This window comes from Perognathus longimembris, chromosome 6, assembly GCF_023159225.1.
Source record: "Perognathus longimembris pacificus isolate PPM17 chromosome 6, ASM2315922v1, whole genome shotgun sequence".
NCBI lineage: Eukaryota > Metazoa > Chordata > Mammalia > Rodentia > Heteromyidae > Perognathus > Perognathus longimembris.
Window position 1 is genome coordinate 27,312,303 of NC_063166.1, and position 18,287 is coordinate 27,330,589.

General features: G+C 39.4%; 1 protein-coding gene across 9 annotated transcripts in view; it reads right to left on the reverse strand.

The window, feature by feature from the left end:
* Positions 1-18,287, reverse strand: part of Phactr1 (phosphatase and actin regulator 1) — a 432,942-nt gene that overhangs the window by 357,573 nt on the left and 57,082 nt on the right. The window lies entirely within an intron of this gene.

Below are 18,287 nucleotides of genomic sequence, written 5' to 3' on the forward strand. Positions count from 1 at the left end.
TCTTCCGCCCTTACACCCCTCCCCTTCCTGCCGATCTTTGACCTGATTGGCTCCTGTGCCCTATTCTGCTGTATGTACTTCCTCAATAAACAAGATCTTGTGCTGACTTGATTCCCAGATGCACTGATTATCCTCTGGTCAGGGAGGGCTGGGTACAGGTGGTCTGTCAGCCCTTTCCTTTCTTAGCTCCTCAGGTCCGGTGGGGCATGCCTTCCCATTTCTCCTGCAGGTCGGGGGATTGTGGGGGGCTAAAAACCCCCAACACCGGTGTTGGGCTGGGTACTGGTGGCTCATTTCTGTAATTCTAACTACTCAGGAGGCTGAGCTCTGAGGACTGTTCAGCCCTGCCAGACCATGAGACTCTTATTTACAATTAACAACCAAAAAAACTGGAATTGATGCTGTGGCTCAAAGTGGTAGAGCAAAAAGCTCAGGGATAACATCCAGGCCCTGACTTTAAGCCCCATGACCACAAAAACAAAACAAAACAAAAGCAAAAACAAACAAAAAATGGTGTTATGAGCACTAGGTGTCATCAGTCCAGAATTTTTTATAAACCATTTTTGTCTCTGCAATTTTGCATTTCCTTTCCAGTATTGAAGCATGATGAATGATGGCCTTTATTAAAATTTCTTTTTATTTACTTGACATACAGCAAGGGTGAAGAAAAGAATGTGAGAACAGAAATCTTTGCTATATCCCACTCAGTGAATTCATTTCTCAAATAACTTCCTTTGAAAAACACAGTGAGAGAAAAGACAATATGAATAAAGGAACAATACCATGGAAAGATTTGTAGTTAAAAGATTTCTTAGCCCAACAAAGCTCAAGGAATGATTGCCAGCTCTGACATAAGGAAACCCTCGACATGTATTTAATTTTGATTCTGGAACACAGATGAAATATTGATTTAATAATCTTCTATAAGAGCATGAGAAATACTGCAGCACAAAATGAAGCCATTAACGTGAATGCTACCTGGTAACTCTGCTTTTATGTATTTAATTTTCACATGGAATGAAGAGTAATCATGACTTTAATGGGAAGAAATATGGCTTTGAAGATAAAATTAAAATGACCAATCTCACACACTCAACTGAGATGAAATTCTGAAATCTAAGCAATGTTTTTGATGAACAGAGAATGTGCTCAAAATAGCAAGTATGTAGGTGTAGTCAAGATAGAAATGCTTCAGAATTCCTTTGACAATTGCCCCTTAAAAAGGTTTTATTTAAAGTGCCAAGAGGGTGGGAATATCAACCATCAAGAATCTACAGCTGTATTTAATATCACTAAATCTGGGCTTTCCATTTAGTGGAATTGAGCCCAAAAGAATTTTAGGCTCAGTTACATTTCCAATATTCTGAAGGCAAACTAGAAAAGCGTGACCACAGCAGCTTAAGTATTTCTAAGACTCATAGAACACTGACGTGCTCACCATTATGGACAGATTAACATGCTACAGCATGAATGCAGTGTCTATAGTATTATCAGTTTTACAGGTATCAAAATTATTCTATCTTTTGGGCTGGGGATATAGCCTAGTGGCAAGAGTGCCTGCCTCGGATACACGAGGCCCTGGGTTCGATTCCCCAGCACCACATATACAGAAAAAAACGGCCAGAAGCGGCGCTGTGGCTCAAGTGGCAGAGTTCTGGCCTTGAGCGGGAAGAAGCCAGGGACAGTGCTCAGGCCCTGAGTCCAAGGCCCAGGACTGGCCAAAAAAAAAAAAAAAATTATTCTATCTTTTGATTTTTCTAGGCAGTGCCAAGACTCGTTCTCTCTTCTCTCTCTCTCTCTCTCTCTTCTCTGTCTCTGTGCCTCTATGTTTCTATGTCTGTCTGTCTGTCTGTCTCTGGTAGGGAAGCTATAACCCAAGCCCCTTTAAAAAAATTATCATCTTAAGTAGTTGTACAAAGGAGTTGCCATTTAACTAAACAGTTTATAAATACAATATATCTTGATCAATATCACCCCTTTCAACATTCTCATCCATCCCTCCCCTATCTACCTTTGCCCTCACTGTTCTTAAATGTGTAGAATATAAAAAGGATTTTTGACTGCATTCTCCTCTTTTTTGTTTTCTTTTTTTATGGCTTTTCTATTTGAACTTTATTTTGTCTTGTAAATATATTTTCTCTGTTAGAAATGTATTTGAACTTCAGTCATTATTAAATTCATAATAAGTACTTTACTTAATATGTTTAGAAATATTTAAATGATCCAGCTGCCACTCTACTTCCAGGGGGTTCAGACCTGGAGAAGCTAGCCTGGTCTGAAAATAGTCTGTGAGATTCCATCTTTAACTAACTGGCAAAAACCAAACCAAACCAAACCAAAACAAAACAAAACAAAATCACAAGCTGTGTTTAAGGCATGGATCAAGTAGTAGAACAACTATTGGCATCATAAATCCATGATAAATTTATCACAGAGGAAATTAGTCTAGGAAAAGGAAGTATTAAATAACTGTCATACTTTTTTAAAAAACTGGTAAATTTCTCTTCTCCATTTTCTCTAGTATCTTTCATTTCATTCTAATTTCCTCTACCATTTCCCCCTTGACCCCACCCTATGCCATTTCCCCATTGACCCCACCCTATGCCATTCCAGCACCCACTTCCTCACGGTTCATTTTGCTGAACTTTTACTTTTTTAATATTTAAAAATTGTTATTATGAAAGTGATATACAGAGGGGCTATTGTTATGTAAATTGGGTAGAGACTACATTTCTTTTTGGACAATGTCACCCCTTCTCTTGCTGTCTCTCAGTTTTTCCCTCCTGTCCCTGTCCACAAGTTGGATAGTTCAATTTCAACATGATGTCTAGGAATTACACTATTTGCTGCCTCGCTTGAATCTACTGGATATCAATTAATACATTTGTGTACACTTGTATACCATCTATCATATTTACCTATTAAATGTGTAAGCTAAATGTATCTTCCACATGTTTGGGAAAACATATGCGTCCTTTGTTTCTCTGGGCCTGGCTTGCTTTACTTCTTTTTTTCCCCAGATCTTTCCATTTCAATACAAATGGTATAATATTATTCTGCTAAAGATCTCCACTTCAATAAACATATACTGAGATGGGAGAAGAGAAAAAAGTAAAGAAAGGTGGCCGAGATAAAGCACCAAAGCTGACATATACCTTGCATCAGTAGCGAGATCTCAGGTACCTGTAAGTCAATACCAGAAAGCCTTTTGGTTTTTTGCTCAGGCAAGCCTCAAAATGGCAGTCCTGCTGGCAGTCCTGCTGCCTTCCAAGTTTCCCAAGTATCTGGCATCACAGGAAGGTACCACCATGCCTGGCTTTTGCTTTTTTAAAATTTCTAACTATAACCTATGGCAAAATGTTATATATGTATTTGTGTGTACATATATATATGTATATATATATATGTACACACAAATTTCTCTATTTACAATCACAGATATACTTAAATACACATGTGTTTATTAACATCTTCTCCTTCCTTCACTATCTTTTATTAAGTAGTTGCCATCTCCAGCTCAATTTTGCTCTCCCCTTCCTTCCTTCCTTCCTTCCTTCCTTCCTTCCTTCCTTCCTTCCTTCCTCCCTTCTTCCCTTCCTCCCTTCCTCCCTTCCTTCCTTTCTCTCTTCTGTGCTGGTCCTGGGGCTTGAACTCAGAGCTGGGCATTGTGCCTGAGCTTCCTTTTGCTCAAGGCTAGTACTCTACCACTTGAGCAGAGCACCATTCTCAGCTTTTTCTGGGTCATTTGTTGTAGATACGAGTCTTATGGACTTTCCTGCCCAGATTGGCTTCAAATCACAATCCTCAGATCTCAGCCTCCTGAGAAGTTAGGATTACAGGCATGAGCCACCAGCAACTGGCTTCTGCTTTCTTTATCTTAATGATGCTTTCTACCTACCGTCTGCATCTTATGAACCCTGTTGTATATCTGCTTTCCCTACTAGGTTGTGACTTCTAGAGAGGAGAGATTTTTTTTCTGTTGTGTTCATTGCTATAGTTGAAACAGAATCTGGGCATAGAGGTGCTTGGTAAACTTTCACGGTGAGACCATATTAAGCAGCTGCTTATTTGCAGGAGGCTTTATGCTGGCTCTTCAGTAATTCATGGTGCCATTTAATCTTCTGAGAAAAGATTATGACTTTGTGATGTTGATGAGTATTGTCTCTCTATATTGTCTTTAACTGTAAGTCTTAGGACAGTGAAGAAATCTTCCCAAGCAGGAGGCTTCAAACCCAGCCCACCAGTGGCCTGGCCACGTGGCTCTTCTGCTTCCTTTCTCCATCCCTTCCCTAAGGTTATGGGGTGTGCATCTCCTTGTCCTGGAGGTCTGTCTTCACTGACACTTAGTCATAGTCTGCTCACACTTCTCTGTACAGTGCTCCTCAGGTCACTTCATTTGTGGAGTGAGATCAGTAATCTGTTCCTGGGGACTGGGGGAGGATTTACAGTTGGATATTTGAGGTGTTCTGGTACATTAAATAAATTCCTCCACTTCAGGAAGTGAACTTGAGCAAGCATCTCCAGGACTGTGTAAGAGGGGTTCCAATCAAGCATCTCTCAGGTGAGAGGGCTGCAGGGTAAGATCCCCACCATCCTGTCTAATGGAGCTCCCACATACCTCCTTTCTTCCTCTGCAGAAGTGAGCGGTCATTTGTTTTCCTATGTTCTCACCTCAGTTTTCCTAAACCTCTAGGAAGTTTGCCTACCATGTGATGCATAATTACTTCCATGACTGTCATGTCTCTCTTCAACCCCTTCTCTGAAGACAGGGCAAAGCAAAGAATTTGTACTCAGTATGATGTTTATCATGTCTATTGTGTTTTTCTCCTCGTTATTTATCCTGTCTTTTTCTGATGAACAGCATACCAATTATTTTTTCCAAAAAGAGAGATTAGTCTTTCACAAGTTGATTTAATCTTAAGAGAACTCCATCAAGTCACCTCAACCTTTTCCTGGCCAAAGATCAGGCAAGTGCTGAGTGAGGCCAAACTCTCTACCTGGAGTTTTCGCCCTAGATTGAAATAGTTTATAATTTCGATGGTGATAGTTGGCTGGGGAGATGGATTCGAGACTTTCCCACAACCTCACTCCTAACTGTCCTTCAGATCCTCTTATCCATCCCATGAACTTCCACTAACATCCTGTTTTCTATAAGTCAGCCATGGTCTGTCTCTGCTGTGTTATTAAACAAATGTTTGTTGTGTTCAGCCTATAGTCTTTATCGTGGAACAAATCTGAGTATATTGGAAACCGTGTTTACTGGTATTGGAAGTAGGAAATTCAAAGGGAATACCAAATTCGAGAGACACAGGGTAAAAAAAGAGAAATAACTACAAAAGCAATACTTGCAAAACTGTTTGGTGTAAGTGAACTGAACAACTGGGCGGGGGGGAGGGAAAGGGGAGGAGGGAGGGGGGTATGAGGGACAAGGCAACAAACAGTACAAGAAATGTATCCAACGCCCAACGTATGATACTGTAACCTCTCTGTACGTCAGTTTGAAAATAAAAATTTGAGAAAAAAAAATAAATAAAAGCTGAAAATACCATAAAAAAAAACAAATCAAGCACACGCACACACACACACACATACACACACTCACTTAACAAAATTATTTTTAAAAAGAAACAGTATCAGTCCATTTTCAATCAATCCCGATAATGGCTTTTTAATAACTACATGTTTGATTATATATGATATAACATATAGTATTGTTATTGTTATTTTAGGATTAAAATAAATTTTAACAGCACCCTTTTTCAATAAAAAAAAAAAACAGATAAAAGGTAGTAGGTCTCCCTGTAGTGTGCTGGGAGCTGCCTCAGTGCCATTCTAAATCGAGTGGGGGAGGCGTCATCCACATTAAACGATGCTGAGGAATAAACTGAGGAAAGTTGGGGTGTAAAATATGCCATCCATGGGGTTGAGACATCCATGCACAGAGAACAGTCAGGAGAAAGGCTTGAAGTCAGGGGCATGCCCGGTAAGTTCAAACACAAAGAGGTCACATTGGTCAGAGCAGAGCGAGAAGAACAATTCCATGGATCACTAAAGATTCCAGAGTATTCCTTCATGATCTAGCTTTTACTCTAAAAAAACTGGGGACTGATGGGGAGTCTACACAGGGGGGTGATAAGACTTGCTTTTCATCTGAAAAGGATCACCGTGGCTTCTGCTTGAGAATATATTTTTTTAAGTGGGGGAAAAAGTAGGGACAGGGACTCAATCAGAGGGTATTGAAATACACCACATGCATCATGATGGTGATATGAATCATGATAGTGCAAGATGTGGTTAGAGTATTTACAGCATAGCCAACAAATTTTCTAGATGGCAGTAGTGAGAGAAAGGAGAGGCACAGATTACCCCATATTTAGTCTAAGCCATTAGAAAGACTGAGTAACTATCAGCGGTAATGGAACAGGCTGAGGTTACTACAAGCAGGGGTAGGGACAAGAAGTGGAGTTCAGGACATGTGTTCCTGGATATTCAAGTGAGGATATAAGAAAGTAGTGTTAGATATGAGCACAAAGTATGAAAGAGTGGCCTAGACTGAGAACACCTTATATAAAACCAACATATAATTTATATGAAATGGCTCTAGGTTTTATGAGATCAGCAAGGAATTTGTGAGATGAGAAAGGCAGCCCAAGATGCTGGTTCTGAGAATCTCCAACATTAGAGAATCAGGGATAGGATAAAGGCTATGAAAGACACTAAGAGTAAATATTAAATAGCATTGAAAAGAAACCAAGAGAAGGAGCTTTCCTGAAGGCCAGACACATGAGAAAAATCCCATTCCATTGCCATGGAATGATGGGAAGTAGCCACAGTGCCAACTACTGCTGACTGGCCGTGTAAGAGGAGAAGTGAGAATTAAACTTCAGATTCAATAGTATGGAAGCCATTAGTGGCCTCAACAAGTGTGAAGTAAAAAAAAAAGGGAGACAAAAGCAGTGTGAAGACAAAAGCCAGGTGTTTCAAGAGGACATGTTTACAGAGAAATTGGAAACTGTGAACATTAACAAAAGAAAAAGAACAAAGAAATGGAAGTTGGTTTAATCCATCATTTCTGTTCATATGAATTCTTCCTTTCTCTCTCAACTTCTCTTGTTTCTCCAGTTTCTACTCTCCTTTCTAAGTCGAGTCCATATTATTCTTCTTGTCTTTGAACACTTGCTTTTGCACTTATTTCTTGTACCTACAACTCAGTATTTAACCATATTCTTATCTCCTGCCCCCTTCCTGAAGCAACTCAATTATTAGCTGCTAGAAGGCAGGGACAATGTTTAAGATTTCTTTTGCATTCTTATAAATGACTCCTAGGATATTATTCACACAACGTATGCCCAGTAAGGCTCTGGCCACTGCTCCCTGTCAGATTATTCTATATTCTCAGATAAATGAACTGATTTCTTTCCTTATTAAATATTTTGATAGGTAATAATAATAATATCTATTATGAAATCCACTTTGGGATTTTTGGTCCATCTGCAATTAGAACAGCATAACCAAGGTGAAATAAAATTGCATAGGAAATTAGCCCTCAATGTATTCTCAGTGTTCTGATGAATTTATTCTCATTTATTATGTTTCCTTCCTGTTCTTTATCCACAAGATCCTTGTTTTTTTTTTTTTTTTTTTTTTTTTTTTTTTTTTTTTTTTTTTTTTAAAGTTTCTTGAAGCAAGCAAGTTATCACTTTTATTGAAGGCATACACAAGACCCGCTCTTATACAGGCAACACTAGAGTTGATTCCTTCCCTTCTGGAGCTTTCTTGCTTCTTTTTTTTTTTTTTTTTTTTTTTTTTTTTGGCCAGTCCTGGGCCTTGGACTCAGGGCCTGGAGCACTGTCCCTGGCTTCCTTTTTGCTCAAGGCTAGCACTCTGCCACTTGAGCCTCAGCGCCACTTCTGGCCGTTTTCTGTATATGTGGTGCTGGGGAATTGAACCTAGGGCCTCATGTATACGAGGCAAGCTCTCTCGCCACTAGGCCATATCCCCAGCCCCAAGATCCTTGTTAAAAGTAGATAATTTTGTGTGTCATTGCTATGACATCGTCAAATATCCATGTGATATGATACTACTCTTCTCTATCTGTGGTCTGTGACCTCTACAATTTGGTTTGTGTAAAGCCACATTCTCATCCTGCTAATTGGGGAAAACTGGAAACATCACCATTAGTTACACTGGCTAATGTCATGGGAACAATAGGTCTATTGATGCTTCTTCCTTTGCTTAGTCTTCCTGTGTCTACTGTTTATGGGTATATGCATATTCACATATTACAAAGATGAAAAATTGTCAGTCAAACCATTGTTAGGTAGATGATGACCATCTCTGTGTACATTGCTATACTTTTCCTATAGATGCACAGCTTTGCTAAAATTTAACTTATAAATTAAGCATTGTATGAGACTTATAATGATAACTAATAATAGAACAAGTAGAACAGCATACTATAATAAAGGCTATTTAAAACTTATGAATTATTCTGGAATTTCCATTTACTCTCTTGTGACTGTGGTTGACCAAAGCTAATAAATCACAGAGAGCAAAATCACAGAGAAGGGAGATACTGAGTCCCCATCTGTGTGTCTACTTCTAACCTGCAACAATGACCGCAACAACACATTTTAACCTGGGTAGTCGTGGCTGGCACCTGCAATACTATTTGGGAGGCTGAAATCAGGAGAATCAAGATGTGAGGAGAGCACAGGCAGAAAAGTTCATGACACCCCTTCCCACCAAGAGCTGGGCACAGTAGCAGGTGCTGTTATGACAAGCTGTGTGGGAAGCTGATAGCAAGAGGATTACAGTTCAAAGTCAATTTGGGCAGAAAAGTCTATAGAACACCATCTCAACAGAAGAAGCTAGGGGTGATAGTATGTGCATGTCATCCCAGGTATAGCAAGAAGTCTGAAACAAGAGATTGTGGTTCAGGTACACCCAGGCAGGAGGTGAGACTTTCTAAAATAACTAGCACAAGAAATATCTGGAAGTATAGCTCAGTGATAGAGTGTCTGCTTAGCAGAAGCTGTAAGTTCAAACTCCAGTACTGCTAAAATAAATAATTTAATAACTCGATAAATCAAACATTCTGTTTCTAAGGCAGGTCAGAGATTGGGATTTGAACTTGGTATTTGAGGCTTTATGCTCATTGGACGATACCCTCCCACCTGAGCCACACCTTCAACCCCCAACCATTCAAACTTACAAAATGGCAGCCTTCTTAGCAGGAAAAACCTGGCAAAGATTTTCTGGCCTCCTCTCAGAAGGCTAGTAGCATCACACTCTGGGGCAGCCTCTTACTATGCCCCTCACAATTTCATTGGCTCTGGGGGGCGGGGGAAGACTGTGCTCTCCAAGTTCTCCTCTGTTCTAATATTGCATAAGAACTGTCTGTTCAAAATCATGTTTTGTCCAACCAGTAGGGAGGTATGCCTGACTTTCAGTTGATTTATTAATTTAAATATTTTCCTTTGTAGTATTGATTGCCCTCAATGGGCAGTAGCTGAATAATTTCTGATTATATGGTGGAATGATGGTGATATGTGTTCAGTGGAAACCGCACATCAGATTCTGGATTTGGATGTTTTTCTGGACTAGTGATGTATGATTGGATCATCACTCACCCTGCTGGGAGATGGTGGTGCTTGCAGCTCCCAGTGTGCCTTGCAGGCACAGGGGCAAACATTCTACACTCTGCACGGTGTCATGTTGCTCACCTGCAGTGCTCCATTGCTCAGATATATTAAGCATGTCTGCATACAATATTTCCAACTTATGATCGGATTATAGTGACTGACCATACAATAAGTAGAAGAGAATTTTGTGCCTACCATCTTTTCTAAATTCATATACATTGACACCAGGTACTGCATGGCTCAGAACTATAATAATAGCTACTCAGGAGGTAGAGATTTGAGGACAGAGGTTTAGAAGCAGCCCGAGAAGGCAAATGTAAGATGTTCCATCTCTAATTAACCAACAAAAATCCCAAAATGGCGACATGGATCAAGTGGTAAAGCACTAGCCATGAGTAGGGGAAAATAAGAACAACAACTTCTAAGTTCCTTTCACTGATAGAAGTTAGGGCACAGTGCCTATTCTCTAGATCTCACTTCTAGAGGTGATTAAGTTGGGAAACATCAAACATGTAATTTTATAGGTGGATTTTTTTTTTTTACAAAGCTATGGTTTCTAGCATGGCTATTCTGTTGCTGGGTTTGGATGAGTGAAGAAACAAGTACAACTGCTTTATCTCTACTGATGATAGGTGACCACTGAAGAGTTGCACTCTTGTGCTCTGAACTCAGCTTGAGAACAGCAATTTCCAGAGCTCTAGCTACTTTGACACTTGAACACTGGATAGTGCAGTAGGGCAGCCTGTCACTTGTTTTACTCTAATCAAGCCTGTACTTTGGCACAACCACTTATAATCCACTTTTCAGAAGCACAAGTTCAATTTCTCTCTTCTATATCCTCTTCCTGGAAGACTAATATTTGATTCTGAGACAAGCATTATAGTCCGGGCTGTGTTCACCCACATAGTTGATGTTCTGAAATGGATGAATAGCAAGAAAGAGGCATTGGCTTTCTATGCAAAAGTCACCCAAATAAGCTATAAATTCATAATGCTGGCCATAGATACATAAAGAGTTGAAGGGAGGGGAGGAAAGACAGAGAGAGAGAGAGAGAGAGAGAGAGAGAGAGAGAGAGAGAGAGAGAGAGAGAGAGGAAAAATGAGGAGGAGGAGGAGGAGGAAAGAGGGAGGGTGGAAGGGAGGGAGGAAGGGAGGGAGAGCAAGCAAGAGGGAACAGACTGGGTTTAAACAGCAACACCAAAAACCCTGCTGGGTGCCTTTGGCTCATACCTATAATTCTAGCCACTCGGGAAGTTGAAATCTGAGGACTGTGGTTTAAAGCTAGCCTGGGCAGGAAAGTCCATGATACTCTTATCTCTAATTACCTACCCAAAAGAAAACAAGTGGCTGGAGTGAGTCCCAGCTTTGAGTGAAAAAGCTCAGAGACAGCGCTCAGGCCCTAATTTCAAGTCCTAGTACCAATACACAACAACAACAACAATAACAACAAAAGCAACCCAGCATTGTATCTCCTACAACTGACTAGATTAAGGTCAGCTGTGGACACTCAATAAAGCAAGGGAAAATTCCAGTGGTGTAATCCCTTTGAATAACTAATAATTTAACAAAATGAACACTAGGAAGCTAGAACAAGTGGTGTTGATGTGTGGAGGATAAATGCAAGGGGCGCTGGAGAGGGGGAGGGTGTGAGAATGTAGTCATATATTCAATGTACACATGTGAAAATAGAACCATATAACTTGGGAATGTAGGAGGGGCTTGGGGAATGGAGAACAATGGTGAAAGGGATGGCATTGATCAAGATGCATTGTACTCATAAACTGATATATTGAATTGAAACCCCTTTGTAAGATTACTTAAGGATAATAAAAAAATAATAAATAAATAAAACCCCAAAGCAAACCAAGTCAAACCCAAAGAATACTAAACCAAGCACCATTTCTTTAGACTTTAGACTTAAATATCGTATTAGAGTCACAAAAGGAAATGTAGTCCAACGATGATTCCAGAGCCTCGAAATAGAATGATGTCTTTTTAATCACCATGTTGTTGCTTTCAAGCAATCAAATGCAAAAGGAAACAGCAAATTAGGAAGAAAAGTTTTTATTTTCCCTCGATGAGTAGTTTTAAACCTCAGAGGGGCTCTGTCATTATTAGCACAGTACAACCCCTGCACTTTGGTAGGTTGTCTTCTCAAGAAAGAATTTCTGCATGAAGCAATTCATATGCATATATGAGAAATAACATAAAGAAATCCATTAAAATTGTTTAAAAATGAAGGAACAACTATAAGACTGAATAATAAATAGATGAGCTTGACCAAATTACATATATATACACATATATATACATATATATGTAATATATGTAAGGGAATATCCCAATGAAACTCCTTTGTATAACTAATATAGACTAACAAAAATAATGGAGAAGAATTTCATTTAGAAACTTCTGAAGAGATGTCACTAAAGGAGTTAATGCTGCCTTTTGACAAGTAGACACTCAATAAATATTTGTTGAATAAACGGAACGGATATGTAAGAATACAAACTACTTAGCAAAATGCATTTTATATGCAGCACCTATAACCTAATCCAGACAAATGAGCAAACCCAAACTGGCACCTTTGAAACAAAATGTGTTGAAGAACACCTGCTGCCTGGGAGGTCGGCCCTGCTTTCAGGATCTAGTCTTTGTAACACCTGTTCCCCAGAAACTTCTAATGCCAGGAACTGGACTCAACACATTGCCCATATGTCATTGTTTCAACACAAAAGCACATGCTGGAATTACCCTGCTGTACTGCTGCTGAATTCAGCAACTAACAGCAGGTCTGTGGCAATTTTCCATCCCTGAGCTGCTTCTGCACATTGGGGGGATACACTTAGGAGCTATTTTTTGAGGTTTTCTTCCTGAGAACAACAGGCAAGTCTCTTCCTGTTATTATATTTCCACCTTGGACATACATACATCATTTATTACCTTATGTAAGAGCTCTGCTGTGGGGTGGGCACGGAGATAGTAGTGGGTGGATGTGACCAACATTTCTAGGCATGACAATTCATGCAATTATAGCTGGAGAGGTTCCATTTTGTTTGTGTGTCAGCTCAAATTTCCATTTTATTTTCATTTATGTCCTAAGTATGTTCTTGAACTCCTAGGAGTAGTTTATCTTTTTTCTTTCTCATTCTATTATATATATTTACCTATGTGTACATTTGTAAAGATATATGGTGTATAGAATGTACACATATGTGTGTAATGTATATATCATGTCTATGTTTTACATGTGTACAACAATGTATACCACATATACATGCAATGACTCACTGTGAATGAACAAATGCATATATAATATACATGTGTATACATATGTGACTATATCATGCACATATTTGCTTGTGTATATGGATGTATTCTGATATGCCCACCTGTAAAGGCAACCAAGCAAATATAAAATTAATCTGTTGAGATTCTCTTTACCTGAATTTCTAAAGTAATTACACGTATTACTCTCATTTATCATTTCATTACTTATGTAACATAACCTAGTAGAATAAAATGTGGATCTGAATTCCAATAACCTGAAGATGAATCCCATAACCTGAAGATGAATCCCATATCTAGTTGCACTAGTCACTTAGGCCCACTCACTCTTAATTTTGTCATTTGAAAAGAGGAGACAAAAATTTATGTTTTTGCACAATAAGAAAATATATGTAAAGCATACAATAAATGTTAACTGTTACAACAATTGTGATTTTTAGTGCTGCCTTTCTCCACCATTTGATTGAAATCTCCATGAGGCTGAAAAAGGCTAGTTTAGAATCTGCAATGGATTTGAGCCAAGCACCAAGCACAGGATGGCTGTCTATACATATTCAACTAAAAGAGATCCATTTGGTTTGGATGGTTTCTAAATAAGTTTAAAGACAAGTTAAAAAAGCTATCTCAACATTTCTGTGCCCCCTGTCCCTTATTGTCCCAAAGAAGGATAAACAAACAAACAAAAGGAAAAGAAAACAAAAACAACAACAAAGAAAAAAAAAACCTCTGTTTCAATTTCCTGGATTTCATTTCAATAAATATTATTTTGTATGACCAGATGCATATAGGCATTACATCTTTGTGTTCCTCCTCTAAGAATATCCTCCTTTGGTGTCACTGTGTGTGAAGGCCTAGACCTGTATAATTTATCATTTCCTAGTATATATATATATGCATATGTATGTATATGTGTATATATGTACATATTTGTGTATATATAGGCATATATATTACTGTCCAGTGTGTTTACTTATAGATTATAGGCACATTCTAGCTACCACAAATTATGGAAATCATGGAACCTATGTTTTTCTGGGTCTGGCTTACAGGGGTGAACAAATGCAGGAGTGGTACTCATTGAACACTATGTTGAAAATGAACTATACAATTTGTGGGTGAGGCAGGTTGGAAAAACTGGGAGAGAGCAAGGGAAGGGGTGACATTGTTCAAGAAGAAATGTACTTTTTATCCGACTTACATAAATGTAACCCCTCTGTATATCAACTTTATAATAACAATAAAAATACATGAAGAAAAGAACAATAAAAATATAATCTCTAAAAAAACAACATCTCACTGTCATGGTAGCACATTCTTTGTCACCTAACTGCCTCACCTGTCACTGAGCCCCACATATTGTCTTCTATAAATGAAGCAAAGAAATATATGTATCATTAAATAGAATTTTAGACTCTCAACTAATACTAATTCATGGTGGATTAATTTTCCTAAATGCGAAACATTTGGCCAATATATAGATTCTGAATAGCATAGTCCTGGGTTATCTTCTAGGATGCACAGAAATATAACAAGTCTATTTGCTGTGACCCTGGACAAAGGACACAGGGAGATAACAATGCAACATGGTGACTTAGGACTTGAAACCAGGGTTCTGATGTTAAACAAATAATACACTGGCAAAGCAAAAGGTTGTTGATGATCTTTCATTCTCATTTAATACCTGTCTCCTATCTCACATGAACCGTAGGTGTTCTTGGCAAATCTTGGCAAAACTAGACATTAGAGACCAGAATGTACAAGGGAAACTCATAGCTGAGAATTGTAAATATTTAACTTCACAAATAACACAGGTTGAATGCAAACATTTATCTTCTCTCAGTCTCTGAACTGAGTTTCCAGCTTCCTAAAAAAATAAGCAAGATGATAATTGCTACATGTAGTGAATGATTCTTTTCATCAAGAACTATGAGGTCTTTCATTGCTGATCATGAGGGTACCATCCAGAATTTTTATTTTCTTTTCCTCTGTTCTTTCTCCTGTCTAATTAATAGTAGTCTTCTCTAATTCCACTGCTGGTCACTATTCTATCTGACATTACGACGGGGTACATCCATCTCCTTCTTGTTCTTGTGCTGCTGTGACACATGCTCCCCACAATTCAAGACTATCCACGGGAAAAGGCCGGATTTAAAGGTAGAAACATTTATATATTTTTTCAGTCAATAATACTTTGTGGGATAAAAACCTCACATCATGTCTACAATACTACAAATCCACACTACAAAATCATCTTAGAAACTCAAACTGATGATTTATTGACCCTGTCAATGCAGACTTCTCCTGGTCTCGAGTCAGTTTTCATGCTTCCCTAACTCAGGGTCCTCTGAAGATACTAGCTTCACCCACAAGTGGGGTGAAGAAAAGGGGTCAGGTCCTGGGATGTGCCCAGACTAAGTGAATGGGGCTCAGAAGGGCGTCTGACAGCCACCTCTCCAGATGTCTACAAATGACCAGAACAGTACGAAAGCTCAGTCAAAGAAGAGTGCTACTCATTCCTTAGGATAAACATGGCCTTCTACTTGGGATTGGGAAGAAAAATCTTGAGCAGTCAAAAAATCTTGAAGCAGTCAATTGATCATTGGAGAAGAATATGAATTTACCACCCTCTCCTTGCAGGATATCCCAAAGTGAGGTACCAGAGAAAAGTTTCAGACACTCCTGTCACAGATATGTAAGAACAAATATATAAGAACTTCCCAGGTTCTGGGGTTGGGGACGTATTGACATTGGTTGATCTTGAGCTTTCATGATCATCTTCCAGATGTTGATCTGCCTTTCTAAGGTTATGATTTTTACTCAAAGAAGCCTTTGGATTAAGATGGCCAATCTGGGTTTTTTGCTTCCTTCCCAAATGACGTCTCTCCTATCAAAGGACACTTGACAGAAATGATTTTTTTTTCAAACAAGAAAACTCTACAACTTGAGTATACTTGTTTAGAAAATATCACAGCAGGGTTGAGAATGTGGCTTAGTGGTAAAGTGCTTTCCTAGCATGCACAAAGCCCTGGGTTCAATTCTTTAGTACTACATAAACAGAAAAAGCTGGAAGTGGCACTGTGGCTCAAGTGGTAGAGTGTTAGCCTTGAGCAAAAGAAGCTCAGGGACAGTGCCCAGGCCTTGAGTTCAAGCTCCAGGACTGATGACAACAACAACAAAAGAATAGCACAGCAAGCATTTGAGGATGGCAGACACTTCCTTACTATAGATGGCATTGATTTGAAAATGGCTTTGTCATTAGGGGACTACATATTGGTGTGTATTAATCTTTCTGTTACTATTACCAACACCAGCAAGTGAGGTGGGTACTTCATAAGGATACAAGGCTTACTCATTCACTTCTATGGACTGAGACTCCAAGATCACACAATCTTGCTTAGCCCTTGGTGAAAGGAATGCTGTCTGCATCAGAACATGGGAGAGGAAAGGAAAGGGAACTAGCCATGTGCAGAAGGGGCCAAGTATGTGTGTGTGTGAGTGTGTGTGTGTGTGCGCACACATGCACACGCATGTAAATCCCACTTCCTAACATCTGTTCTTGTGAAAACACCAGCATTATCCCTTCTAAGAGCAATGCCCCTGTAAACCAAATTATGTCCCATTTCCTAAAGGAATATTTCTCCACTTCAACACTGCCACATTGGATAGCAGCTTTCCAGCATGTGAACCTGTGGGGGAATACACTCAAGTCACATCTATATCAAGGAGAAGTAGGCAGTAGGAACAATCCTGGACCTTCTCTTTCGTGGCATGAGCACAAGTGGCATGGGTTTTCTACCCTAAGGTTACCATAGAACTGCAGGCTCACTGTGAAGCCAGAATCAAGCCAGATTCAAATACAGGAGGACAGCAGGGAAAGGAGAAGGAGGGAGGAGAAGGGAGCAGGAGTGAGCAGGCTCTGCATTCTTGCTTGGAAACAAGAATTTCCATTTCTCACACATGACTGCCAACAACTCTCCTGGGCTACTAGGAGTGCAAGGAACCTTCCCTGCAGTGCAGAAGGAAGAAGACAGCTCCGAAATCTCTGTCCCCAGTCCTGGCCTCAGTTCATTTGCCCTCAAGGCCATCTATCACACAGGGGCTAACACATCATGGAGCATAGGGTCAGAATGTACTCTAGTATTTAAGAAATATCCATTCAAGCTCTCTTTGTGTGTTCTGAGTGTGGGGATCATTTTCTGAAAGTGTGCTTAGGCACCTTTTCCAACTGACCATCAGCTAGATGGAATGAATACACTCAAATTCCAGACACGTGGTGATTAAAAGCACCTGCCTCAAGCATGCTGTCATTTGTGTGCTGGAGCAGGTGCTGAAGAGATCATGATGCACGGTGCCTGGAGAGAGGCCATGATGCACACACCTGGAGAGAGGCATCAGGCTGCGCACAGGGCTTTGACTCTCTGGGGAGAAGGTAGCTTCCAGTGTTCCATGGCAGAAGATTTACTGAGTGATAAATGGCCTCTGCGTAAAACTGCCTCTGCATAATTCTTCTGGATATGAAGCTTAGAGGAGAGGATTTACTATGTAAGCTCACAATCATGTAACAGCAATTATGTTTTTATATGTTAGGCTCTGGTGCTAATGTATGGAGTGGCCTTCTGCAGAATGCTTGGATATGCACAATGGAATACCAATTCTTCAATTCTGTCACTCTCATTTACACACCCACACACAAATACTTACACTGACTCATATTCCAGAGATATTTTTATTTTTTAACCACATACCTGCCAAATGTTTACACAGGTTAAAAATCAATAAAGATCATAGTAAGATATAGTCAACTTCCCAAGGCCTTAAACTCTCCTATGCTTTGTAATTTGTACAGTGGTTACCAGAGTTCCCTGCCACAAGCTCTTGGTACATCTCCCTCCTCTCTCCTCTCTCAGCTGCAGCAGGATGTAACACATGGACTTCCTCAAGGACATGTGGAAATAATCTGCAAGTAGCATTTAAAGCTCAGTAAGTGATATTAAAGTGAACAGCATTACATAATTCGTCATGATGCATTCCTATTTGAGGTGCTCTATATATGGAAGTAACTATTTAAATTAAGCTTTAATGAGAACAGACATACACAGACTCTCTCTCTCTTTCTCTCTCTCTCTCTCTCTCTCTCTCTCTCTCTCTCTCTCTCTCTCTCTCGCTGTTACTGAGAAACACAGCTTTAGCTGGTAGTAAAATTATTTCTTTCTTGCTCCTATCACTAAGAAAATTGTCTTTCCATAAATACAAACTGATCAAGAAGGGTCAGGGAACTTGAAATTAGAGTTAGACTATTTACTTAATCATATCAAGGGAAAAAATGGGATGAATGCAATGGAATTAGGTAATGGCA